The following is a 27,395-nucleotide window of genomic DNA, read 5'->3' as shown; positions in this document are numbered from 1 at the left end:
ATGACTTCATTGGTTTATTGTATGGAAAAGGGTTACTGCGGAAATTTAAATCAGAAGGCAAAAAAAAAAATAATAATAATTTTTATTTATTTTGATGGATTTTATAGATTTGAAATTCGATTTTGCATGTGCGCTTATGAAGTTATTTAATGCAAAGTATTAAGCTTACCTTGTTCTATATTCAGGTTGAAGGAAATCCTCCTTGGGTCCATATAAAAAGGTTCACTGTTGGAGGAAGACTTTTTCAATAAACGTCAATGTTGGACTTTGTCCAAGTATTCAATTTTGGCCAACGGTGTATTTGAGTTTGACACCCCTGAACTGCACTGACAACAGCAGCCATGTTGTGCCATCAAGGTTGGTTTCTCGGAGGAGCCGAGCTCAACACGCTGCAGATCCACTAATTCCTGTTTTTTTTTTTTTTCATTTCACAAGAGTGTTTCGGATGGTTGACGGGCAGAACAGAGGGCATTTTAGACGCTATTGTTTGACTTTTAGTGGATCGAGCTCAGCCGAGGCGAGAGCGAGCGCCTTTAATAAATAAGAATGCATAAAGGCTGAGCGGCGCTGGAGGCTCTCCCCTGGTTATTGCCGCAGAGTGCGCACACCTGCCCAGACTGTCAAGCACCAGTAGGCTTTAGTGATTTGGTTTAGGGTAAATTTAGCACAGGCCAAAGGGGATTTCACATCCAATTCTCTTTTTCACAACACAAAAGACACTGGTGTGGAGGGCTAGCCAAATAAAATCTACAAGTCTTTAGTGACTGACTTTGTCAAAGTTATTAGTTCCAACTTTAAAGTTGCTCAGGGAGTCTTTTGTAAAGTTTGTCTTGACGCATCAACATAGATTGTGCGGAAGTGGCCGGAGTATCGGTCCTGGTGTGACGAGTAACAGAGTCTCAGCTTTAATTGATGTTGTTTTAAATATGAGATTGTGTTCACTGTACTCTGTGGAAACCACAGTCACCAGGATTTAAGAGTCTCTGAGGAATGTTTCCAACACCTTGTTAACTCTCTGGCATGAAGAATGAAGACAGTACTGGATACACGAGGAGATCAGTGAGTGCTTCTCTCTGGCACCGGCACTTCACCACACTCTCCCGTCCAAGCAGAATATTAATGGCTTGTCCGTCCGTGAATAACTCTATTTACATGAAGGGCGACCGGACGATTTTATTTTTTCCCCCTTATCTTATTTCTTTGGCCTGTGCATCACAGTGACATGAGCCGAGCTTTCTGTCACAGCCCTCAGGGGAAGTCAAGGACATTGTGGTTTGTAGAGTTAGCGTGGACCAGCAGTGATGTGAGCGCTCACAGTTTCCTGGACAGGTCTCCACGCTCATCCATTTAGGCAGCTGCCAGCAGGTTTAGGATTTAATATCCCAGACACAGCGGCTCACTTCACCCCGCAGGCCTTGACTCCCCGCTTATATCTCACACTTTTGAGTGACTCTTCATAGGCTGGAGTGACTTTGGGTTTTGACTGACTCATGGCAGTTTTTTTTTTTTTTTTTTTTTTTTTTTTCAAATAAAAGACAGAGGCAGAGGCCTGCTTGCTTCTTTTCACACGGATCCACTGCATTCTGTTCAGGCAAACTGCTTCCATTTGTTTTCATTTTTTATAGCTATATATATATATATATATATATATATATATACATATATACATATACACATATACGGCAATGTTCCCGTGTGGACAGGGCCTTTTAGTTTCCATACGATGTTTATCAATGAATTTTTGCATAAAAACATCCTGAAATCCTGAATATCTACATGAATTTCACACATCTCTGATTTCACATCTTGGTCATTTCTGTGAAAAATAAAACTGAAAAACAAAAAATTGAATTCATATTATTTACCAGCCTGTGTCTGCTGTTAAAGCAATCAATAGCAAAGGCAGGTGAGGAGGGTGAGGAGGGTGAGGAGGGTGAGGAGGGGCCGGGTTGCGGGCAGCTGGAGACTCCAACGCTCGTTAGCCCCGTTTGCTCTCCCATTCAAATGGGCTCTTAATGATTTATAGATGTTTGCTTTAAAAAGTCATTGGCATTAATCCCATGGCTCATTAACCATTTAATTAAAATTAAATTCTGTGTTAGGACTCAAGCAGATTGAGAGCATTTCCTCCTGGCGGGAGGCTGTGGAATCACCTCATTTTCGGAAGCACTTTGACGCGAGGGGGATGTGAACCAACACGCAGCTGATGGGGGAACAACAGGGTTGACCCCCCCTGCCCCTCCCACCCCCCACCCCCACCCTCGATCTCCACTCAGCTCACCGATTTATTCATTCATATTTTCTCCACAATATGCCAGACACGATCTAACGCCACCCGCTGACCTACAATAGGAGTAACCAGATTTATAAAGAAAATAAACAAGTGTTTACAAAAGTAAAAGGTGAGAAGTTGAGACGAGTTGCCTGTTTGCCCTCAGCGCTGACATTGTAAATGCAAATAAGCTTCTTGTAGGCGGCGGCTGAGTTCTGACCTGGATACACAGGAGCGTCTTTGTGACCTCTGCAAATTTGCTTTCAGTAGTGCAGCGCATGCGCACACACACACACATGTACACACAGTATAGTGAGCTGACCATATTTCAGGTTTCAGATTCCAATGGCTGCTTTTAATCAGCACTGTGTGAAACTTATTTTGAACAACGCAGGGCTCTTTGGCAGGATGGATCACAAATTAGATCACAAAGCAGAAGTTTCGGCTTTCTGGCTCCTTTACTTTTACATCTCCAGGCCTCAATTCTATATTTCTATATCTGAATTATTTATTTATTTATTTATTTATACATGTATATCTATATCCGTGTTATGAGAGCTTTGTAAGTATGTAGTTGTTTACCTTGCAACTCACTCTGGCCCGTCTGCCACTCTGACTGCTTGACCAAAGTGAGACAGGTATGAATCAACGTTGGCAGTCAGGGACAGTTGGATATAGTAAAGGTCTGACAGATGCACAGCAGACGATAGTATTCGAGATAGCAACTGAACCTTATTGACAGCTTTCTGTTAAAAACACTGATTTCAGTCTCAGTAACAAAGTGCAACATTTTGTGACACTCATCAATATGCCATTTTTCAACAGACTGCATGGAAAGTCTGTGTTTCAGGCTATTTAAAAATGTCACCGTCACAGTCGCAACATTACTTAAATATCTCTAAATATCTAAATAGCCTGCGATCCATCATTAAGTCTGACTCATTCCTTCAAGGGTCCTCTCTTTCCCACCGCTAATGCGGCAACAGGTCCTGTAATGCAGTGGTGACAGAGTGTAATTAAGAAGTAACATTCCATTGCCGGCCCCGGAGTCGCCGTAGCACCTTAAATTGCTTTGTGAACCTGTGCTAGCCAATATGTGGCTTTCTCCGTATGTTTCAACACAGCCAAATGAAGTGGCTCCGAGGATGGAAAGCAAACTTCAGAGATTGATCGCTGCACTCATTGGAGTAACTCAATCCCAGTCATTTTTCCCCACAGCCTTTTATAGTATTTTAAATAGGAATGCAGTAATGGCACACACAAGAGACACACACAGCAGTTGCACACACAGGACACGATGTGGGGCTTGCAAGTGGCCAGAAATCAATCAGGATGGAAATGAGTAAGTAATGTCTCCAAAAATACTTTGCAGAAAGTGTATTTTTTTTCCCCCCTACCTATGTAAGCTGAGAAATGTTGGTCCATTCTGGTCATCTCACCTTCTCAATGTGTCTCCTCAAGACACACAAGGCAGTTGCGTCACAAATCTTGGGCGAATGAGGATAGATTGGTGCAGTACAACAGCTCCAACAGACATTATGCAGTATGTCCGTATACTGAGGAAAAATCTATACACTCATACATACATACATACATACATACATGCATGCATACATACATACATACATACATACATACATACATAAGGCTCAAAACATGAAAACCTGGTTCAATGTCAAAAACTCAAACAAATAAATAAATACATACAATCAAATAAAAATACATGTTCTGCTTCAGTGCTTCTCACATTGGCTCCCTTTCTGACACTGTGATGTGACACCAGGGCAGTCTGAAAAAACAGTGCCACTTTTCAGACGACCGGTGGTGACAGTGTTTGACGGCCTGTCATTTGTTGACAGCTAATGATGAAGATCCAGACAGTTGTCTCCCGCACCGCATGAACGCTGGCCAAAAGTGCACTTCTATTATTGTAGAATGCCGGAGACCCTCATCATTCAGATGAGTTCAGTTCAGTTTGCCGTCGGAGCCAAAAAGAGCATTCTGGACTTCTCAGATTAGCGCCGTGCATTGTTTGCTCAGGGAGCGTTCAAACAGTGAAAGCAAGTCCGGGCCAGAAGCAGCGCGACAACCGGCCCTTATTCTGAACACAAGACCATTCGTGTCCTCATTTGTATGGAACCATCCTTTGGAGTTGTTTGACTCTAAAACACAAGACGTCCTCGCCACAACATCGAGAGACAGATTAGCATTAGGCGGTGATGCTAATAGCTTGGCTGCAGGTGCAGCTGTTGGCACGATGTGCCACATCGCCTCAGTGGCTGTTGATCTCGGCAAACAGGCCACAACTGTGTGTGTGTGTGTGTGTGTGTGTGTGTGTGGGTAAACTTGAAAATAGCTGCCTCATCCGCCCTGTTTCGGTTCACAGTAATGAAGCTGCCAGCTACGCTGTTTCGGCTTTTCCCCACGTCTTTGCCTGAAGTCTGGCGAGTGGCCAGTGGGAAGATGGGAAACCAGCAGACGGCGCCACATCAATGGCCCAACTAGCCACTGGAGCCCAGCTCAAATGATGGGGGAATACAAAGGTAGCAGCTGGTGAGTTGATATGGGGCTTCTCGAAGGCCACCGAGGGGCTTTAGATTCATTTAAATGATAGAGATTACTTTTAAGCGCTACACACATTAATTGATGTCAGGAGCAAGGAGATACGGGGCTGGAGGACGTAGGCTGCTTCAGATGAACATCAGCGGATTTATCTGCTCTCTTTATTTCCCCGCCAGCTAAATAGATGCATACGTACAGACACAGGAGCACAGGCATCTCGGCGACTTTTTGTTCCACATATCTGCAAAAGGGATCAATGTGGTGCCTGGGCGGCTACTGTTTGCGTGCAGAGTGTTTCCTCCGTCACTCGTGTCGCTGCTGCATCTGGATTTTATTACACAATGTGTGTGAAATTCCCCCATCTTTGCTGCCTGCGTAGCAACAACTGTTCATTTCTCACCTCTCCCTTTGCCCACTGTTGGTTTGTTATGGGTGATGGGTGTGATTCTCCCGTTGCTGGTTTTCTACCTTTTCTCGCTTTGTGGCCCAAGAGGTGCAGGTAGATCCCCAAGGTGGCCCCTGGCTCACGGTGAGAGGCCCAGCGAGCTGCCAAGTCAACTGAGGCCGTCAGTCCCCCCACCGAGCGCTGCCGCACTGAGGCTGCTGGCATCCTGGCGCAGCCACGTTTATTTACTGCCTTTGGCGAGGACGCTCTCCAAGGAGCCCCCCTTTCCTGGCCCGGGTATCATTTATTTGGGACACATTTGGCAGCGCCGGCATCTTGGCCCTCTTTGAAATGCATCGCTCAGAGACAAAATAAATGAACGGTATCAAAGTGTCAACCGCGCCGCTTTTTTTTTTTTTTTCCCATTCCATTTTCTTGCGTGGTTGGTTGTGTTGTGGGGGGTCGGGGGGGCTGATGCGCTAAAGCAATTGCGTGTCCACGAAGCACAACACCCAGCTCACAAGTGACGACGCACCAAAGGAGCCGGAGCTTGACGTGAATAATACCGTTTTAGTTCCGAACGCATGTATAATATGTCTGTCAGTGTCATTCAACAGAGTCATGTTTGACATTTCATAACTCTCTGCTGCCATGAGACAAACAAGTGTTTTATTTTGTTTTTGATCAGCGAAACATCACATTCTGTCTGTCAAGCGCAGGCAGCGGAGCGTTGCGGTGTGACAGTGTAGTGTTTCTTACTTTACACTTTGTCTACTGGGCACTGAGCGACAGCCCCCCACCATTGTGAGATGTCTTTCTGCGCTAGTGTTGACTGTGTGATTTGTGTGTGTGTGTGTGTGTGTGTGTGTGTGTGTGTGTGTCGGGGGGGGGGCTGCGTGTGTGTGTACGCGCGCGTGTGCGTTTTTATAGACTGGGGAGAACCGAAAACCACAAATGAGTGGCAGCATTTTGTTTTGCATTTGTCTCCAAATAGATGCATAGCTGTCATTCAAGGTCCCATTGAAGATCGCTATCAAATGTAATCGCTTCAAAGCTTATTCCCATGGACGCCGGCTCACAGATACAGCTCTTTCAGGTGTCTGTCAGACGATGTTGCAGAGGGGCACGCGGAAAAATCTTCAAATATATGAATTTAAATGGAGAAGGGCCAGGCATTGTGATTCACATCAGGCACTCCTACAGCAACACAAAACTATTGGTTTTGTTTGGTTCTCGGCTGCATTTTCAAAACATTTACCGTCTCCAAATCCTTGTTCTGTCTTTGAACTACATCAGGATAGATAGATAGATAGATAGATAGATAGATGGATAGAAAGAAATTGTAAGTGTACAAAGTAGTATGCATACAACAGGGCATTTCTAATTCTCCATCATCGCCTGAGCCGCCCGCCTGACTGGCTGCTTGAAATTTCATTCAGCAAGTCGTCTTTGAAGAGAATCAATCAAAACTGACCTCACACTTGTCCGTTATAATATTTGGAATCAATCAGCTCACGGCTTAGTATGGATTTGCAATAGCACACCCTTCAATCCCCTTAAGAGCAATCAGGTCCTTTCAATCATGCCGTGTAGTCACCTCAGGCTACAAGCAGTTGACTCAGAGATGCCACCATTTAAAAAACATCACGTTGTTCTTTCATTGAAGTGCTGAGGGGAAACCAAATCGCCAAAGGAGCATGGGCGGAATGTAAACACAATGTTGACAAAGGCAGAAAATGGGAAATGCCTGATAAGTTTGGAAAATGACAAGGTACATTTTTTTTAATAGGGTAAAATGAAGGACAGCAGTGCAGCGTCTAGACGCGGACGTGATTGACTATTTAAACACATTTTCCCATCTGCTAAAGCTGTAGCAGCAAGATGCGACATGCCCGAGACAAGAGCTGTTGCCAGCCAACTGTGATTTCTCACAATTGCCTCAGTAATTACTTAAACGGGCGATGAAGTTAAACCAACGGATAGCTGTGATTTAATCTACCACATCAAATGCACTTTCCTATATTTTTTTTTTTCCGAGGCTGCATCAGATACTAGTTTTATGTCTCCCGCTTTGAAATCCAACAAGCATCATCCTGGCAGAAATACTATCTTCTGAGAGAAGAGAGGGAAAAAAAAAACAGGTATCTCTGATTCCCGCTGTGATGACGTGTAGCATGTGGTTTAACTATCGGAAATGGAAGTCAGAGAGAGATTAAACGCACTGCTGCGTTTTGATGTCTGTTTAAAAAAAAAAAATGCAGCTCTATAATTACACCAGTGTTAAGCCCCACCAATGTAGAAGTAATAGCTAATTAGTGAGAGGAGTAAATAATAAAATCAAGCCATTAAACACTTGAAAAAGCCACACTAGTTGGTCTTTGCTGCTGAGCAATTATTCATTGACCTATTATTAACATAAGTGATAGCTGTAGTAACATGCTGATTGCTTCTGCTCTCTGTTTATGCAAGAAAGGCTAGATTTGACATAGCATTGGAAAATGGGCTCCGGGGGTTTTCAAAAGAAAGAATGAAGAGAGGGCAAAAAGACAAGGTCAACACAAAAAAGAGTTACCTTGTTGAAATATTAGTCCAAAAAAAAAAACCAGGAGCACCAGTGCCAGGTTTGGAAAAACAGCAGCAACGTTGCCTATTGGCACAGCAGTGGTTCGGCAAAAGAAGTCTCAGTCAAAGTGAATGATCTTTTACATAGGCGGCTGAATTGTATGTACGACATTGATATTCGCTCACAACAGCAGGAATCCTGAACTGGAGATATACATACTGTATGTTTAAAAAGAAGGCATGCAGAAGCTCTCATACATGCCGAGGCCTCCTGCAGTGGGGAACAAGTCATTAACCGTGTGATGCCCACTAATGTCTGGTCACACGTGGGGTATTTTGTTTTACTATTTGGTATGTGAAGTAGAGTGCTATGTTCCCCTAGACCAGTAAGGGCAATGTAAGACATGGGCTTAGCGTCATGTTGGTTTGGTTCCTTTATCCAATATCATGCTACCAAATCGCATATTCATTTAATGAAGAAAAGGAGACAAGACATTTGGGAGATCTGATGGAGAGATCTCTGGAGTCGAGTCCCGGCCGTCGCCGCAGTCAGACTGACTCCTTTCTCCCAAGAAAGTCCTTAAATACACAGACAAACAATCTCCTGACTCCTGGTTTGAATGTCTTCTCAAGTGTCGTCCTTTGATTGGTTGTCCATTCTTCTCCCTTTGGTTCCTGGGTGTTAATGTCATTGTTTGTGAATGAGGAAGCAGGTCCTTATTTGGCCGTGAGCCAAATGGTCCATCCTTCCTTCCGGTGTGACCTGTTGAAACCATTTGCGGCAAGACAAGCTCGAGGTGATAAGTTCCCATCCCTGTGACTGGATGGGTCGCAAAGACAGTTCCTTCAGCTGACCACTCTCTGGTCACCCCAGGTCACTGTTTATGAGACTTAATGAGTTACACAGTCTTTGGTCGCAAGGTTTTCAACACCCCCAAGGCACTGGTCACCATCAGCAAATATACACCAAAGCACTACATATAGTAACATTCAATACATTTATACATTCAACTCAATATAATAATTCCAACATATAAATGTGATGTTACCAATATAATAGCACAATATGCTATGATGCATGATGTTAAATGTCTGATTCCAACAGTCACTGGCATAAAAACCCACCGTATCCCAGCGCACATGAACCTTTGCGCAAATTCTGGGTGCGACTTGTGGTATGAACCCGAACCGGCATTTGTCGACAGTTTTCCGCTAATCCACAAGTGTTGCAGACATTAACCATGGAGGAACATCAGCCAGCCGTTGCAGCTCAAACGAGAGAACATCACAATGCCACTGCTGACTGCAAAAGAGGGGTGGGAGGATTGGGAGGAGTGGCTACTTTCTCAACTCTGTTGCTTTGAACGGTGAGGCAATGAGTGAGGCCATCTTTGTGTAAACGGGCCCTTAGTTTCAACATCAGGTGAACAGACCACTGATTCAGCTTTGTCTGGTTGGTACACCTGTGAATAGCGCACAAGTTCCCGAGCTGTGCGAGGACATCTTTACTTGCTACGGGGCTGATCGTAAACAAGACAATAAAAGAGTAATCTTTTTTTAATTAAACTGTAACCACAATAAAACCCTATGCAAACAAATGGCTCACTGATGCTTCCGGTGTCTCACGGGAAGTTGCGGCCAGAATTGATTCTACATGTACGCCCTCAGGAATAAAGTGGATACAGTGTTGGCACAATCTTGCCATCGTTGTTCTAAGAGAACCGCAATGCACGTCACGTCTATGTCTCTTTATTTATACCGTTTCACAGGTTAGCAAAGCACAAGACCAAATCAAATGACGGTAATTTCAAGTGTGGAAAAGACATACGATGTTGAGGGCACGTGGTTCCCTGGTAATACTGAAAGCAAGACAATAGAAGTAGTAGATGACGTTCAGACAGCAGTCGCGTAGCAATGCTAAAAGCTAGTGCCCGCAATGTAATTAGTTTTAGCACAATAGTGCAGCTAAATAATAATGCATTGGAGGAAGTACGTTAAATTAAGATTGTTTTAGTAGAACCACAACACACACCACATCTCCATCTCTTCTTTTATACTGTTTCACAGGGTCGGAGATTGATTTCAAGTGAATCACCAACCGCATACAAGGACTTAGCCATTGGGACCTGTCGCACCTGCTTACGGCAATGACTTGTTTGTTGTCTCCCACCCACAAGGACACGAGCAGCTGCCATGCAAACTGAGGCGTCCACGCCAATACGTCTGTTGCTCCATTTAAAGATGACATGTCTTTGCTTCACACTGCATAACAATGTCACATTAAGTGTCCCTGTTGGTGACAGGATGATGATCACGGTTACGGTACGAAACCTTGAGAGGCCGTGCTCAGCCACGGGGGTGTCCTCCAGAGGCCAGAGTGGCAATCATACCGTATGTTGAGGTGTGTGTGTGTGTGTGTGTGTGTGTGTGTGTGTGTGTGTGTTGAAGGGCACTTTCACACTGCCACTGTTTGGTCCAAACCAAAGGACCACATCTTGATGGATAGAAAGTGCTCCCAGACTCTGGTGGGGACCAAACAAGGGAACTCTGGTCTGCATTTGTACTGACTCAAAACTGGGCTTTCGGTCTCCTTGTGAACCCCAGTGTGGTTCAAGTCAGTATGAATGCAAATAAACGATCCAAAACATGGAAGCGAACAGCGCTCTGATTTATAAGATATGTACAAAGAAAATCGTCAGTCCTACATGGAGGCCGTGCATCAATTTGTAATATCAACACATTTTTTACAGCAAGCATTAATACAAAATACCCACCTCAGAACAAACCCAACAATTCAATACACCTTTATTTACACACACACAGACACACACACATTGTATATATATATATGTATATATGTATATATATATATATATATATATATATATATATATATATATACACATACATATGTATAATTTAACTGAAAGTAACAAATGTGGCCCTGTTCACTGAAGATGGTTGAGTTCCTGGCCACCATGGCCAAGCATTAATCCCAGGTGTTAAGTGCCGAATGCATTATTGCCTGGTTTGAGGTCAGATATGATGCCTTATTAGCTCATGAAAGAGCAGGACAGAGTGCCAGACTATTGTTCTCCAAACTGAGATGAAAGGCTTGCTGGCTAATGAACATCTGCCAGCCAGCATAACGACCCCAGCAGACAGACACTCCAAAAAAAAAAAAAAAAAAAAAAAAAAAATTGAATTGACCATTGCTGAGAGCAGCTGCTCAGATCAGAAAGATTTTGATGTAAATTTAGTCTGAGGGTACACGGTGGAGCAGCTGCATTAACCAAGGACTAAGATTATGGGAAGCTAGAGCAGGGTCTCTGAAATGCCAATGTTCATTTTGGAAGGCTGAGTCTGGCCGCAGAGGCGAGTTCATTTGTCTGCAGACTGTGGGGTTATAAAATAAATATAATGTAGATAGAGGCAGGCACAATTGTACTGGAACATTTTAAGGATATGGGTTATCCCTTCTGACATGTGGAGGGCCTTCTTTCTATTTTCAATTTCCATTACGGCGATACATGGCAGGGTCAGATCAAAAACTATTTGATCTGTTCACGTTTGAGCATGCTTTATTTTTTTCAAAATTGTATTGTCTCATAAATCTTTGGGAAATGTTGATTCAAAAATAATAATAAACTCAGTCTTGTATCCTTTGCTTCGATAAATCAAACATATTAAGTACCAATGTCTTAACTTTTTCTTAAGTATTTTAACAGTCTTAACACATTTTGACTGGACGAGAAATATTCCATGGAATATAACAGCACTGGGACTTGAAACCAAACTCGGTTGTGCAGCTATAAAGTCTCATGTAATTAACGTTGTGTGACCCATTGTGTGACCATGTGGACCATTGCACCATGTCTGAATAATTTCATGACAATACAAACAGGAGCACTAGCAAATAATCTGCAAACAAGAGTCAAAATGTTGAGTCCGCTGATCAGGGACCAGTTCCCTGCGTGTGAACTGAAAGTGATTTGCATAAAGTCCAATTACATTGTTCATGCCACCATGCGCTAGAAAGCGATTCCCTTAACTGCGGTGCCACAACGCATCACGGAACATATCAGAGCAGGATCTGAACACTGCAAGGGCTGTGGTGCTATGTTAATTAAGTTACTGATGCTTTCCACTGCACAATTAATCTGTCAGAGGGGCTCATCTTTCATTTCCCCTGGTCACCTCCTAGTTTTGTTATTCTTTTTTTTTTTTTTTTCCCCAGTAGCATAAAGACGGTTGGACAAACAGTGCAGAGAGCCTGAGCTTTTGCCTCTTGGACGTATGTAAATAAAGGCTTTCACCCCCCGAGAGATTGAGGGGGACTTTGAGGTAATTATGTGGAGATCTCCTGCTCACCACGGAAAGGAGCCGATGCATTTTGGGGAAACCTCAGGGATTACGGAGGACCTTGGAAAAGTCTCTGGGTTACATTGCCTGATCCATCTAGGCCTGTTGCGTAAACAGTCAAATCAAAGCAGTGCCACAGCTGAGTGTATATGTCCATACTCATGTGACACCATAGCAAATATGTTATTGACTCTCTGATCTTTTAATGTTTCTGTTTTATAACACAAGTTCCTTATATTTTCTTCATCTTTAGCAAAACACCGTCTTTTAACAAATGAATGTGAAGTATCTGACATTTGCTTAATTAGAACCTGCAAGCAAGTGGCTCCTCCTGAGCATTCATGAATGTTTAATCTAGAAACTGTTCTGTTTCACAACAGTCTGCTCACCACAGCTCTGTATGTATTCCTTAGCCACTGCATTTACTGTGTAAATCATTTATGCAAAATTCAATACGACTCCATACCCAAGCACCTTCACGGGCATTTCGTAGGACTGACACAACACATTATTATGACGACTCGTGTGCAGAGCAACTTATTAGGTTGTCATTGTGTCGTACTTAGACGTGAATGTTGAGCCAACAGTGGAGGCTGCTGCATCAATTGTCGTGTGTTCAGGTAATCATCTACCCAAACAGGGGTGCACAGTCAGTACAACTAAAGCTTTCTGTGGTAGCCTTTGTAATGAATATTGTATGACTCACAGAGCCAGCCAAATGCCAGTGAGGTATATGCCGCCTTTTAGAATTCCCTTTGGAAAGACAAGTTGGGGACAGACCTAACCCAAACTCTCTGAGGTCTTTAACTCCAAAAATTCCATTAGAAAATATATATTTTTTAATTATTATCTATCCAACTATCTATCTATCTATCTATCTATCTATATATATATATATATATATATATATATATATATATATATATATATATATATATCTATCTATCTATATATATATATATTTATATATAGATAGATAGATAGATAGATATACACATATATGAGAAAGCTGGAGTGCAGTATAGACAAACATGCATACTGTCTGGTTTGCACAGTCTCCACACTGGCAGACATAATTAAAAAGAGGACACCAAAAGGCTGCCTCGCTAAATGAGGAGTTGAGATTCTCATTTGGGGTTAGAAGTAGCCACTCAGGACACCAATTTGCATTGTTTGTGAAGTCATTATATTCTTTAATTTCTAATGATTTTAAAACAGCTCTCACTGGTCCAGCAGCAGGTGGCCTCATCCCCAGCAGGGCCATATGTTTATCCTGGCACATTGCTCGTCTAAACCAAACCCTCCACACAGTCAGAAACAAGCCCATCACTGGCCAAGGTCTCCGAAGATGCGGAGCACGGGGTAAAGACGCAGGGGGAGGATCAGGCATACACAGATATGCATATCTGGTCGATCTCACACTGGCGAACCCTGCTGTTTCACTTATGACATGGACACACCGAGAGACGAACACAAACTGTGCGAGGAGCTTTGTGGAAGGCGCAGGTGGGCCTTGGAGTGTCCGAACATCATTAAAAGATGGATTGGGTCATAGGTGATGGAATCGTTTCCTCGGGTGGCGAGAAGGGACAGAGATTGAGGGAAGCAGGTAGACTGATGAGGGAATGTTTGGTGCAGTAACAGGCTGCGATGGGGGGCGAGGTCCTGCCGGCCAGTTTGAAAAAAGGGCACAGAGGAGCATCGGATTGAAAGTGAGTGGTCGGGGTAGACGGTCAGAGAACTGAGAGGAAGCTCTCAGCAGGCAGCACATGGTGACTGCGCAAGCAGGAGCTCAGGTGTGAAGCCCACACACTCTATATAGGTATATTTTCAATGAATCTGAGGCGGGAATTCAGTGTTGTTCCAGTAAAGTAGAAGCGTGCACAGAATACGTTGAGCTAAGTAGTCATGGTAGTAGTAAGTGATCTAACTAGAGATTGAAATTGAAACTGAAAACATTAATTTGTTCCTAACATCTGTTTTTAGATCAATATACAGTAAGGCGTGGGCAATTTTTCAAGACAGCTGCCAAGTGTTGCCCCCATACAAATTTTCAAATGTAGCTATATTAGCCCCTCTCCTCGACCTTGAAAAAGAGCAAATTGTGCACTTTAACGAGGTGTTTTTATAGACTAGTCATGTTTTCATAGAGCGAGGCCTAACCAAAGGCAGAATTTAGCAGTTGGGCAACAACTACCTGCTGGCCCAAGCAATGAAATTGAAAGTATCGACCAATTATGTTCGTGTTCTGCCAGTGCCAGCCATTCTGTACGACAGGAGCAGACTGGCCCCCATCCTGGACTCCTCCTAATATGTCTGCATTGCAGTGATGTGAGACTTTGCTCTCTGCATCTGTAGCTCTCGCGCTGCACCAAGCGCCAACCAGCAATGCAAATCACGGGACATGTACAATCTGAAATGGAATTTCAAATTCCTGCATGGAAATTAAAACCCGAAAGTAAAGTTGATTTTATTGTGAGTTTGCTTTGCTGTTCACGTCGACATGGCTCTAAATTGACCCCTCTAACATTGGTGAGCATGTCAGATACTTAAAACCTCTGCGTTCATTCAAATTGAGGTTGCTTCGTGTTGCATCTTGTTCTAATGGTGTAAGAAAATTATTGAAGAAATAAATGAAAATTTACAATCTGACGTCTGACATTTAGCAGATGGTCTCTTGATTTAAATTCCTGTTTTGGGGTAATTTGAGCTTCATAGATTTATGCATGCTAGTGCATGCTACAAGATTGGTGAAAGTAGATGTGAGTGAAGGAAAAAAAAAAGTGTGGAGCCTCTGGGCCCCTGGAATGTGGAAATTCAAAGATGGACTAGAAAGTGATTTTCTCTGGAGAGAGCATCACAGGCACTTCCCCACACAGATGGAGCATGTGAATATTGAACGTTAGAGACCAAGTAAGGTTTCTTGACCAATACTTGATGTGTTGAGCAAAGGCATCATAAATTAGCCCAAATTACAGGGATGTGTGTTTCAGATCAGTTAGAGCTGTGTTGACTGATGCAGTTCAACACACTGCCACTGCATTTGCTGCTACAACAGAGGTTAAAATGAGTGTTTATAGAGCTCCCAATACTGCTACTCACTCGCCAAAAGTGAGACAGCTGAATTCAAAAAGCCAAAAGACATCCATAATGTACCATTGAAGTGCCTGTGAATTTGAGTTGAATGCATTACAAATCCCCTGTATGGTTCGCTTCTTGTTTTTGGCTTGTGAATCAGTTCAGGATTCATGGGCAATGTACACATCACAGACTCAAGAAGCATTGTGTTGCTCCCATTCAAAGTGGAAACAAACACAATGAGCTTCAAGAGGCTCAGAGTTGTGAAACTTTTGGATGAAACATTCTGTGGCTCACAATCCGTGACTAATGTGTTCAAAATGCGCTACCCTGCGCCCCCGTGAGTGACAACAAGACAGAGTAAGAATGGGTGGGGTGGGGTCGGGGAGAAGGAATCAAGCAGCACACGCATCAAACGGGAGAAAAATGAGGTGACAAAAGAGGGAAAACATCCATAAACTTGTTCTCAAATTCTTTATTGAGGTTATATTAGTGCAATCTATCAGTGATGTACTGGAAAATCCATAACCCTACAGTGGAATTTTACCCCTGTGAGCTGTTCCCTTTTATGAAGTGCAATCTCATAGCGGGACTGCATGCCTCTACGGACCTCATTTTTCAAGCAGTGTGACGTGGAATGGCCACGTCAAAAACATAGTGGCAGTGGCTGGAGGGGCGTCCATTCTTGTGCCATTTATCCATCGGATTGTCTGTGACACAGCAGAACTTCCCCGGCACCCTTAAGTAGAAACTGGCACCATCACAAATTCAATTTGTGATTGATTAAGTACATCTGTTTGGAGCTGAAGCCTGTTTGTCACGCGTATACACAGTGAGAAAAACACATTCTTGGTAAGGTTCTTGGAACTGAGTTGGATATTGCTGAATCCGGAACTTGCTGTGTTCAATCAAGAAAGGCTACAATAACGTCCAAAAAGAATCCATCCATCTGATTTCTGTCACCGCTTATCCTTTACTCACGGCGATGGAGCCTATCCCAGCTATCTCGGGGTGAACACGGGATGGACCTTGGACTTGTAGCCGGTTCATCGCAAGGTCAATGCAAGGTCACAAATGACCATTCGCACCTAAGGAAAATTTAGAGTTGAGAGGCCATGCAGTTGGTAATTCATTCGCCCAGGGACCAGTTGTGTCATTCTGTGTTTTGCAGAATTTCTTTTATTACCAGCCACCATGTGTGTAGTTTGCTGCAGTTTCACTGGTGTCTGATGTTGAATGGACATGATTGGCAGGCTTCACTGGGTTTGGATTTGGTGACCCTAAAGGGGATTTAGTCTCTATTTCTGAATGAAGTCTCAAAATAGAAACAAATGAAAAAAAAAAAAAAATAAATAAATAGTCTACATAACCACAGCTGGTGCGTTTTCAAATATATATCCTCTTTGGACCTGGTGTGGAAACAAAAAAAAAAAAAATCTATTTAACAAACAAACAAAAATAATAATCTACTTGTTATAACGTCTGCCAAGTGTACCAAAGCAGAGTTTGCACAAGTGTTGCATAAAAGCAGTGGCATGGTACAGTAGATGCCAAGTTTGTGCCCTTGCACCGACAGCAGTGACACTCCAGTCATGGCATCTGGTAAAACAACAATCCCTCTTGTGTGATATCGATGGCATTTTAATTCTACTGTTCTTCTGTTGCACAAACTCCAGAGACCTCGGTCACTGATGCTACAGAGGCAAATTCATTACAGTATTTTCTTTGTAATCAAGGTGTGTTTGGTGTGTTTCACCCCAGTCGAGTACACACAATGACAATGTTTGTCCTTTTGTTATTCTCCCTTTAACGGTGTGCGTGCACATCAGTATATATTTCGTCCTTTGAGGCTGTTTTCATGTTTCCATAACTGGCATAACGTCCCCATGTCCCCCACTGGGGGAGCTGTCACGTGTTGTGGCTCCGTCGACCGGGCTGCTTGCTTAAAGTCGGCGGAGAAATGCACGAAGCTGGTTTGCAAACCTTCAGTGCGCAATAAAGGAATCAGCTGCTCCCCCTGACGGAGTCCTCGTTACAGCATGCAGGGTTTTTTTTGTTTTTTTTTCTCTCTGTTCAACTTTAAAGATGCCAACAACAGGAATCTGGCCAGCTTTCCAACTTCAACATCTACCATGTTGTTTGGTTCCTGCCCAAATGTGGTCAGTGACTGTGTTTAAGATCATTTAGATACTGGCATGGATTTTGTCATTTTTAAATTTTCAGAATATTTTGTGAGAAAAAAAACAACAAAACAGTGTCCACCCTCAAAGTGTGACAACTGTTTAATAATTAGGGAGCGATGACCGTCTCTCGCTCAGGATGAGATACCATATTATGTAATATTTCTTTCTAATTAATATTCTCCTGATTCCTTTTGAACCCGAATTCAACCCCCTAAACTTGCTCCAAAAGGCTCCTGCCCACCGTCACTGCACCTGCAAGTGAGTGAGCCTGTTTGCACCAGTTTCAGAAGTGCCCTAGAAGCCGGAAACCCACGCCTCATTGTAAAAATATACACAGCTGTTCTGTCTTTCACACTTGACGCTCAGCATCCGGGTCAATCGAAGCTGATAGAATTGTTCAGGCAGGAGGTTAATGATTGGAAAACGTGATGGATCCAGTTGATTTTCATCATAATATACAATGTGTTACACACATACATACACACACACAAACGTATATATATATATATATATATATATATATATATATATATATATATATATATATAAATATATATGTATATATATATATATATTTACTCTATTGGTACAACACAGCAACAAAATTGCACTATAGTGATTGTAACTGTCAAATATAAGAGTGACGTGTCTTGACTGCCGTCCGGTCATGGCGGCAGTCATAGTAAGACGGAGACGTGGCAGTGCCAGGCCTGCACCAGAGCGGTTAGCAGAGCAGAGTTTCCCTTTTTGAAATCATCGAACTGGAAATGGTACCAAGGTGCAGGTTGCCAGGATTGGTTCTGACCACACAACCAACCACACACGTATTCATATCTAACAATCCAAGGCGCAAATTGCCACCAGGCTACCAGGCTGCAATTTGTGCCCCTGACTGAGGAGCCGTATTTCTGGGCTTTTTCGCGCCTGTATATCATCAGGGCAAAAAAAAAAAAAAAAAAAATGTTTGTGGATAAGGTGCTGCAGTGGCTCAGAATTTGGGTGCAATCAGGTTGTTAAAAACAGCGCTATTTACTGTGTGGGCTCCGTACTTCGACGATCTGGCCCCAAAGAGTTTTTTCTGAAGAAATAATGGGCGTTCACACATGGTGCGCTAAGCGCAGATGTCAGGCTCTGTCTTGAAGCTGATTTGCAAAATGCCGTCGCCGAAGAGTGGGGAACTCAAGGAGGTGAATCGCTGGTTGTCAGAAATCAATTCTCGCAGCTGCTCTCCGGGGGGCGGGGGAGGGACGAGCTGGGGGGGGCAGGGGGGGGGTTCTGCTCCAGCCGTCATCAACAATGGGGAGATGAATAAACCAAATCTCCTGGAGAGCATGTAATAATCCCCCCAAATAATGGTGTTGCCATATGGGGCAATTCAATCGGAGCTTGAAAAAGCTAACTGTTGATCTGCGCTAAACGGAATATTTCAAACGTGTGCTTTTGTGAAAATCCCTGAGATCCCCCCCCCACCTCCCAGCCTCCCTACCTGATACACCACCGCTCTCTCAATGCCTGCCCCCGCCGCCGCGCTTGTCAATCAGCTTTTTCTCGCCGCGGCTCAGTGGAGTCGTTAGAAATCTGTGGGATTGAACAGCTGATGGATCACAGAGTCTGTTTTATCTCCCTCCGCTTTACATTTTCTCCCGGCTCATTACCGCAGCTGCATAAGCGCGCCACTCCTGGTTGGCACCCGCGCTTGTTTGCCTGGTGCGCGTGGCGCTGCACCCCTGTGTCAACAAGCTCGGCGGCTAAACACTTCAGACTATGCAAGTTTAATGAGCAACAAAGCAACAGTGTACCTCAGGGTGCGGCATTTTCTCTCCTCCCTTTTGTCGCAACGAGCACTAATGCTGGCGTCTGAGAGTGTGCACAGTCCCTCGCCTTGCTGCTTTAATCTCACCATGTAGTGTCTTTGTATACCTTGACTGAGGGATTTCTTATTTTTTTTCTAAATCTGCCGCCTCCCTTGATTCCAGAGGTGCTCCATGTACACTATCAGGGCATTTGGAGGAACATGAAACACCTGCATTCTTCATGATTAGCGTCCTTCATTTTCCATTTCTCGCAGTGCGCTTGTTAAACCAAATTACTGTCGCCTGACAAGATCAGTTTTGATTTGTTTTTTTTCCCCTTATTAACGGCAAAACTACATAGTATCACTGGTCTCTGAAGATAAATGCAGGCGTATTTATTGCAAAAATTTGCCTGCTTTAATTGCAGTTTGTCATGTTGTATTCCCTGTTGTCTCTATGATGGTAATGTTTGAAATATACTTGATGTATGAACTCATAAACAAGCAAGAAAGATCATCACAAGCGATACTTATTTGCTTTAATAAGGTCTGGAAAATATGAGATGCTCAATAGGAGTTTCTTCTAGCCGAAATGGAGACATTTAGTCGCGATTCTTCTTCATTTCTCTTCTTCCTTCAGCGTGTCGCTCCAGTGAGTTGCTCAGACAGCACGGCAACACTGCCGTGCAGCACTGATCCACTCTTACACACCCACAATAAACCGGGAACAAGTTTGGAAATTGCGCCCTGAGCATCCTCTGTGAAACGGCTGCGCGGCCTCCTGTTGGGGAAATGTGTGAGACCATCGCTCGCCGTCTCCACTAATATCCAGTGTGCTGAGAGCAGATGGTCCGATGCTTCTCCTTTTTCGGCATTCTCCTCCTCATTCTGCACCTCAAAGGTCCAACAACTTCTCAGCCTTTTTCTTTTCTGTGTGTGTCTTAACTGATCACGCACCAGGAGAGGCAGTGCCCCATGCCCAAAGCAAACTCAGTCAACTTTTTAATCATGACATTTACCAGAAACTGCTGAAGAAAAACAACCTCAACTTTGTTCTGCCAGCAGACGCAACACCCTGCAGGCCAGACCTCTGGTCAGGGAGAGAAACAGAGACTTAGAAACAAGAAGTCAAATTTGAAGAACAAACAGAAAGACATTAAGTGGACTTAAGTTTTATTTGACTGGTAAAAATTCTCAGAGAGAGCAAAGTTTTAGTGAGTGGCAACATTTAACTCAGACTGTACAGCTTCATTTACAGTATGTTTGATTTACCATTGTGACAAAGGCATGCAAAGCCTCTTTGTTTAGGTTTACATTGTGTATTGCTACAAGTTCTGCATCTGCAGCAACCATCTTCTTGAACAACGGAATTCCACAGCTGGGCTCTCCTCTTGTCGGACAATTGGACCATATTTTTCTTTGTATGCAGGCCTGGTTCCCCAGCATGAAGTTGACCTCTAAAAAGCACTTTATAGATTTACACATACATAAATACATGCGGAACAAAATGTAGCCCGCTGAGGTTTTGTCATCTGTCATCTGATTATGCATTTCTGAAATATTATTGAATGTGGCCAAACGCTAGAAAACACACTAATATGAATAGGAGTTGAAAGTTGGATGAAGGTGGGCTGCATGCTTCCAATGCTGAACAATTGCGGAAACTGGAAAAAAAAAAAAAAAAAAAAAAAAATCAAGAATGAATAATAACAGACAAACCCATTCTTATGTGATAGATTTGGGAAATCTGGTGGATTTCTTCTGAACACTTGACCAATATTATTCGTTTTCCTGCAAAATGTTGGCGACCCTGGGCCAGGTGGTTTAAATTTGACTATGAAAGCATGAAAAGTTGACATAAGTCCTGATAAGAACTTATTAGCTTCTGATCGTGTAGTCATGAGAAATACTACAGTCATTTGCACGGTTCACTTTGTGAGCGAAACAGCTCCCATGTCAACTGAAAAGCAATTCATGTACTTCCAGAATGCATTACCGAGGCTAATATTTTCCACCAAAATCAAATAAGGAGGAGGGGATTTGTGTTTGTCAATGTCCTGTGATAATTGGTTAGTGGATCGGGATCTTGATTTGGTAGCAAAATTCAATTTCCAGCCTCTCCAAATGAAAAACCTGCTTTAAATTAAAACTCCCACTGTTTCGCCCGAGTCTCTTTCTCCCCGATTCCGCCTCCTCGACCCACTCGCTTCCTGCCCAACTTCAGTCGAATAAAGTTGAAATGAAAAAGAGAGACAATGCTGGTATTCACGAGTGGCAGTGCCCCCACCCTACTCGCCCGCCCACCCTCTCTCTTTCTAGTGCGCGCAATGCGGCGCACACACACACGCACACGCACGCACACACACGCACACACACACACACACACACACACACACACACACACACACACACACACCCACCACCGGCAGCCCTCAGCGGCGCTGTGGGTGATGAATGACACTCCAGTCGGTGATCAAAGCGGGCGAGTGGCGCAGGGCTGCAGCGAGGTGCTTCTGTCTACTGTTACACGGCGACACAATGCTGCTCCTGTCGCCCTCTGGCTCCAGCTGGGCTGCTCCAGGTGAAGCCCACCCGTGTCATCTTCCTCTTCTGTTATTTATCCGTGACACACTGGCGTTGGTTGCCCAATCGGGTGGGTGGGGTTAAAAAAAAAAAAAAAAGAAAGAAAGAAAGGGAAAAACAAAACAAAACACTGTCCGCTCTTATTACTTTGCCTACCCCGCACAGCTGTGTCTAATAAGTACAGCGCAGAGAAAATACATTCATAGGGTTTTTGTTTTTTGCCCCCCCGATACATACATGCAAGGCGGAGGTGGAATCCAAAAGTGTTCTTCACCGTGTTGTTTTTCTGCAGGTGCCTCTCCGTGCTTTCAGCTCCTGACTCTCATTCATTGTAATTGCCTTGGGCTGAGAGAGGGGTCGTGTCTATAGGAGCAGGAGGAGGGCTGCTTGTGTGCAGGTGCCCAGGCTCAATATTTCAGCCTCTGAGTGGACACCCTCTCCTCCCCCGGTGGTCCGGTGTGGGACTGTGGGTCTGCCGTGCATTCAGTCTCCTCGCAAGCACAAACCACAGCCTCCACCGCGCAGCTAGTTCACAATGCATGCAAGCGCATAACCAGTCACATTAAAATGAAGGGAAAGTGTGACGAACGCTTCATGGCCATGTGTCAGTCCAGCTCGCAGCTTTTCCAGACATCTGGAAAAAGGCAAAATAAGAAAACAAACCGTTTTTCTTCTCTGGGCTTTTTTTTTTTTTTTTATTCTTTTTTTTTTTTTTTTAAACTTAATTAGTATCAGTATCAAAAAGAAAACATGGATGGACATTTTATGGCGTCCCAGTCCATCCCAGTCGGTCCCAGCCCATCCCAGTCTGTCTCGGTCTGTCCCTTTCCTCTGGAAGGCTACCAAGCATTACACGATTCTGCAGGACAGTGGCTTCTCATGTGCCCCCATAAAACTCAGATATGTTTCAGCCTCTGTTATTTAGACATATTTTTAGAAATGCATTATTTCAGATCTTCGAGCTACAGCAGATTCAACCATTGAATACATAGGAACAGATCTACAAAGAATGGAGGGCAGCAGCAAACGACGGCACTTTTTGCAATGACACTCCACAAAGGTTTTTTTTTTTTTTTTTTTTTTTATGTCCTAATGACATGCAGGTGCAAAAATGCTTACAATAAAATACATAAGCGCTTAAGGAGTCAGGAGCGCAATTTGCAGGCTGACAACCTGGCTGCAGTTTTGCACCCTTGCTTGTTAGATATGAATACACATGATGTAGGTTAAGTGACAAGAACAATATTCTATTTCTAAAATACACATTTCTATATCTAGAATCATCCACACGTCATCAGCTCTTCAGAGAGGAGAGTCCACCGAGCGCTGAGTCTTTTTGGACAAGTCTTTTTGTTTCTAATGAGGCATAATTGCAAATAAGAAGGTGCCATTTTGTGCAAAATATCAATTCAAATATTTCAAATAAGTCCGGCGCAGCCCTGCTGCTACCTGCCCCTCATCAGTTTCTGCTGCTTTCTACCTTTATATGCAGTCTGTGAATATGATGCATTTAAAAAACAAATACATAAATAAAAAAAAAAATAAAAAACCTATTTGCACTGGATTTCTGCTGTAAAAGCTGGGCAATCACTTTGTGGCCCATAGTATTTAAATATAAGATTCAAATACAGGAATATGCTTACTAAGTGTAAAACAACAAGCCTTGCTGGTTGTTTACAGGGCAGACAAACGTAACATCTCTCCAGTGTTGTATTTTTCCACTTTTGTTGGGTGCATTTTGATTCCAAGAAAAATCCAAACTAAACATTACAAAAGGGTACTGACGTTGACCTAGCACTTTGCTCCTCCCCCTGAGAGTGTGGGTAGCAGGTGGGTGTTATGTTAAAAACCCATAGGCACATAGTTTGGAACAGTGAATCAGAAAGTTTTGTCAGCTGGTTCATCATACAAGCGAAGTGCAACAATCACTGCTACCACAAAGACACGTAACAGCTTCACCTGAAATAAACACTGAAACACTGACACTTGGTGTCTTGAATGTTGGTGATACAGCAGCAGCTAATATCCAGTTTAGCTCGCCACTCTTTAAAGAAAATCAAAGCACCATGTTCACATTTAAAACTGTTGCATATGTGCGCACAGGGCTTGGAGTTACTTGTTGCAATTCTGTCATCCAAAAAATTAAATAGACACTACATTTGCACTGAGTGACATATTCCATTACTGCCATGAGCGCAAGCCGTGGAAAGAACAGTATGATGGTCTTCAAACTTTACACGTTTTCTTGGGAAACCAGATGGATAGTTGAGAATAATCCACGGGATTTGGGGAATGTTCCATCTGGAGTGGAACGCAAAGAAAACACCATTAGATTTAAGGAAAAACTTTCTTTTTTTTCTTTCGCCATTCACAGCCGTCCTCTGTGTGCATTGTTATTCTGCTGTATTTCAGTAGTATGACCAACATACCATGTGGTTATGTGAGTGAATGCATTTGAATGTCCCCTTCCTTTCCTTCCCTGTCTTCCTCTTGCTGGGGTTGGTGGGTGAGGGCGAGGTGAGGGGAACAGGGTTATTAATGTGGGATAATGTTTGTAGTTGTGCATTATACGTGCCCCCAAAACAAAGTCTTGAGGAGAAATGAGTTTGATCTTCTTAAACAGCACAAGAAAAAAAATTGTATTTACACAGAATCTTCCCAAGAGTGTTTTTTGATTTGCCATGGAGCTGTTTAAAAAACAAACAACAAGAGAAACATGCTTGTGCAGACATTCCAATATAAACTCTTTTTGTATGTAAATCCCATATTAACTTTGCTGCATTGTTACAGAATGCTACATTGACATGCTTTGTGTCACTAACCAAATGTCATTCAAGGCCATGGTCAAGTCAGGAGTTGTCTGAGGTCAGTTAAATGGGGTTAATGGGCAAGTCAGTCGACTGGACTGAGAGATGCACCTAATTACCTTGCTGCTAACACTGCTAACATACTGACTAATGCACCATTCCATAGCCAATCCATCCAGCTATAATATGCTTCCAATGCAGCACAATTTGTTTTTCTTTAATTCTTTGATATGCGTGAGTGTTACACAGCCACACATATGCAAAGAGCAAAAGGATTGTTTAGTTCCATCTCCTCACAAAGTGCTTTAAAGTGCACTGAGCAATCATGTCTTGAAATAAATTAGCAGTAGATCGTTAACGGATATGAACGCTCACAAACACTTGCAGTAAATAGCCTGGAACAGTCAAATACAGCAACTCTTTCATCTGAATTGCTGTTTTTTTTAATGATGAGTGAAAAATAACATCTACATACTTAACTCACAGAAATGTGCTTATGACCATTCCTTGTCATAGACAATGTTCAAGATGTGTGCCTCTGCTCGCTGATTAAGGGCCTCTATTAGGAGTATCCAACTGATTCGTGATTAACAATTTTAATCAATCCTGGGCCTTTACCCTCTTTCACCCTACTCAAAGAGGAAGACTGTCTGCAAAGATGAGAATATTTTCTAAGCAAATACACAGCAAGCAGCTCCGTATCATGATCCTACATCACTTTGCACCAATCATGTGAAGAGACACAAATGCTGCATAGTTACAATCAGCAAACTGACCCAGACTGAGGAGAGTGGGAAATGTGTGATGGACGTGCTTGAAAGCGTGCTTCAAAGTCTTTTTTTTTTTTTTTTTTTTACTTTCCTCACTAAATTTCCTCTTTGGATTCTTCAATTTTAAGAAAATTTCCCCATCAATCTCCATCACTTGATTAAATTGATTAAAAACACACCGAAACCAGTTCAAACACGACCCCAAAATGTTTTTCTCTGCTATCAGCTATATCATTTATCCATATTTGTATGTAAAAATGTTAGCAATGTTCAGAAACAAGGACATCATCGAACTGAATGAGGTTCATCGTGTCTTCATAAGGTATGTGTTATTATTAGCATTTTTCTTTTCTATTTAGAGGTACGAAAATAACATCTTAAAATAGCCATGTGTCTGTTATAAAAGAAAAAACACTAATAATAATAAGCAGATCATCTTTGTGATCAGAAACGTCAATAATGGAAGACCCTCCATAGCAATGTGTGTGTATATAAATAGATAAAAGGGGGGTGGGGGGCACACAGCCTTAACCCAATCAAAAAAGCTTTGCTACCCACTTTTGGATCACAACCCACCAGTTGAGAAACGCTGATCCATGGGATAAAAGCTATATCTGCATATTTAAAAAAATAAAATAAAATAAATGACAACACGTAATCTATAATGCACAACGCGGTAACTGACCTTGTCTTTTATTTAAATCATAAGAAAACATTTGTTTCTTCACAGCATTTCACTCACAGGTGGTGACAGGTGGTGTTTCTGGATTTGCAATAAATCAGAAGGCAAACAGTGCAGTCAGCTAATTATATGCAGGTTTTCGGGACTGTGTGCTTAGAGCCACAGACCTGCTTACAGTCTTTCTGCGTGCTCAAATATTTGCCTTGTGATCATGTTTGGATGTGAGGCCAATGATTTACTGTGCAAACAAATTCCATGTGCAAGACCAAAATAGTGTGTTCCGCTCTGTTGGCTAAATCGCATTTAAGGAGGGGCAGTGCAGAAGGAGGGCACAAAATAATACTGTGTCGTAAAGGCCCGACAATGGCTGCACGGCTAATGTAATGGAAGGTTTGATTGCAGCAATTGGTTTGATCGCTTGCGGAGTGGCTGCATTTAATTGCAGTGCTGATTAAAGTGATAATGTGCTGGGTTCAGTTGCAAAGAGGGTGTCTTGCTCGATGGCCTTTATGACCTTTGAGCAGGTCGAGGACATAAATGAACACAGAAATAAATAACGGTGGTCGTCCCTGCTATGTGGACTGAGCTCTAATTGGTAATCACACAGTACACACTACGGGCCCAATGCAGCTTCATTAAGGTCGTTTTCCAATATACTGGGTATGGTTGGGTTTGTAACACTCAAATTATGTGATGTGAGGCTGCGTTCACATGGAGGTGCGACCCAGCACACCCAATCGCGCCCTGTGCTGACTTACCTGATGTATACTGATGATACTTGGGTATTCTCACAGTGGCTACGACACCCCAAGAACAATACTGAGAATGAAACTGGATTATGTCTGTGTAGGGCATGCTTGCCTGGTCATCCAGCGTGCTTGTGTGTGCTTCAAGGCCAGAATGCTCAAATGCAAAAGGCCCATCATCATCATCATCATCATCACCAACTTGAGCAATCCACCTGTTGCGCATCAATTAAGCCTGCCACCATTGGTGTGAGACCAGTAGGGAGAATGCCAATGATTGCTCTTTGATGGATACAGCTTAAGGTGTTTATAAGGTCTCGCAGCCTCCCACAAGGGGAAGACTATCAGACTCACTGTAATAAGTGGGAAGGGTGAAGAAAGTGCTGACAAAAGCTCTTGCCCCTAAAGACTGTCCAACCAAGACTGACCAAAGTAACATCTTTTTTCTTTTTCTTTTTTTTTTTAAAGATGAGAAGCTCTTCATTCTAAAATGTGACAATGTATTGCTATTTTGAAAGTGTGTGAATTATATAACATTTAATTTTTTTTCTAAAAAAAAAAAACACAAGGGAAGGTAAATGAAATCATGACATGAAAAAATAAAAGTATTA

The sequence above is a fragment of the Nelusetta ayraudi genome, unplaced genomic scaffold (genome assembly GCF_046127955.1).
Source record: "Nelusetta ayraudi isolate G7.1 ecotype Tasmania unplaced genomic scaffold, CSIRO-AGI_Nayr_v1 ptg000023l, whole genome shotgun sequence".
Classification (NCBI taxonomy): domain Eukaryota; kingdom Metazoa; phylum Chordata; class Actinopteri; order Tetraodontiformes; family Monacanthidae; genus Nelusetta; species Nelusetta ayraudi.
This window is presented reverse-complemented; position numbering follows the sequence as displayed.